Source organism: Chiloscyllium plagiosum, unplaced genomic scaffold, assembly GCF_037043375.1.
Source record: "Chiloscyllium plagiosum isolate Xiang-an unplaced genomic scaffold, Cpla_swu_hap1 HiC_scaffold_12, whole genome shotgun sequence".
NCBI lineage: Eukaryota > Metazoa > Chordata > Chondrichthyes > Orectolobiformes > Hemiscylliidae > Chiloscyllium > Chiloscyllium plagiosum.
Genome location: NW_028270150.1, coordinates 366,648 through 368,538, shown reverse-complemented (window position 1 = coordinate 368,538; position 1,891 = coordinate 366,648). Strand labels below are relative to the sequence as shown.

The following is a 1,891-nucleotide window of genomic DNA, read 5'->3' as shown; positions in this document are numbered from 1 at the left end:
AGAGGGTTGATCCTGTGGATAGTTTTCTGAGCAGACAGTTAGAAATCATAGCAGTTCAGGCAGCATCCAAGGAGCTTTGAAATCGACGTTTCGGGCAAAAGCCCTTCAGCAGGAAGCTCCTTGGATGCTGCCTGAACTGTTGTGCTCTTCCAGCACCACTAATCCAGAATCTGGTTTCCAGCATCTGCAGTCATTGTTTTTACCTAGTTAAAAAAACATTTAGCAGAACACCTATGCACTGCCTGGCAAACCATAGATTTGCTTTGTGGTCTATCTGAAACTTGTTGGTTTTCCAGTGACAAGGAGCTGACCTTGACCGAGTGTTGCAGACTGGTGCTTTCCAAAGTTCAAAACAACATCAAGACGGACAAACTGAAGCTTGGGACAAGGGCAGCTACTGACAAGATGCAGTGGGGAAAAACCGCCGTCTAAGGGCTTTATGAGGGTCTGTTCAGTTAGCAGACTCTTGTTGCATTGAAATGAACATAAATTGTTTCCTGTATGAGTCGGAAATACCTTTGTTTTTGCAACAGCACGGATGCTTTGAGGAATGCATCATTTGTTTTTCTCTGCAAAGAACGTGCAGAACAAATTTAGAACCTCTGTATGTACTTAGAAATGATTTTATGAACAAAGTGGATTTTTGAGATAAATGAATTCCATTATCAGTTTAATATCTGATAGGTCCCTTATCTGGGGACCATCTATTAAATTGATTTGTGGAGCAGGGAGATGGAATAGGGGCTTGCTCCGTCCATTCCACGCATCGACCTGGTATTGCAGTACTTCCGGGAACGGTGCACCCCTCATCTATAAATCTCAGAACATGTATATGGCTCAGGTTTTTGGTGCTTTGCCTGCGCGTGTGAACCACACTTTCTTTTTAAAGTTTGTAAGCTGCTTCATTTCTCTTTGCGTCGGTCTGCAACTCAAACCCCAAATTTTGCACAAAACATACCTACCACGTGCGCACACAAAACCACAAATTGCTGGAGAAACTCAGCAGATCTGGCAGCATCTGCACAAACAAAGCAGTGTTTCAAACCCAGTGACCGTTATTCAGAATCCAGCTTGGTGCTGGTGCAAGTCTATCCGTCTCCCCACCCCCTCCCCCAAGGACATTATGCTAACAACTTGTTAATATTTTGAAACAAAGCCAAGTCGGGGGGAGGTTTATTCAGTTGTTGGGCGTGGTGCTCTATTGGATGTTTCTATTGTCAGCCTTTGTGTCAAGGTTAGAGTGGCGCTGGAAAAGAACAGTAGGTCAGGCAGCCTCCGAGGAGCAGGAAAACTAACGTTTCGGGCATAAACCCTAAAGTGACCTCCAATGATGAAGATTTTACACCCTGGGGTGCTGTGCTTTTCCAGCATCACACTCTCGACTGTGACCTCCGACCTGCTGTTTCAGAGTAAATGCTCTGAGGGATCGGGTCAGACTATGGGGCGCCGGATCTCAGTGTCATCCTGGCAGCTGTTAAGTGTTGGTGTCTGCTGGGCTTCCCCGGGCACAGCTCACTCTGGCTAAATCTCGGGACTCTGTGGATGGATCCACTCGGTGGAGCATCAGCCTCCGAATGGTCCTGTCTCCTGGGCCGACACTCCTGGAATCACGGGTTCTTCTGTTCAGGTAAAAACCTCCTGTTGTGTTTGCAGAAAGATCTTAAACAGGTACTGTCGAAATTCAGAAAGGGATGCAATAATAATCTTACAATAATTCATTAATTATTTACAGCATATTAATATTCCTTCCTTTCTAACTTGTCCAGGATCCTGGAGTTTTAAACACAAATAAACTGTTGCACTGCGTTAACAACGGGTCTGAGACTTTATTATCAACCACGACCCTGAGAGGCTGGATTCACCCAGGTAAGAACGCAGGTTCCCAGCCCTC

The 1,891-nt window shown here is 45.5% G+C and overlaps 1 pseudogene; it reads left to right on the top strand.

Annotated features, from left to right (window-relative positions):
• Positions 1-635: 635 nt before the first annotated feature.
• LOC148148467 (U2 spliceosomal RNA) lies at positions 636-808 on the top strand (annotated as a pseudogene).
• Positions 809-1,891: the final 1,083 nt, after the last annotated feature.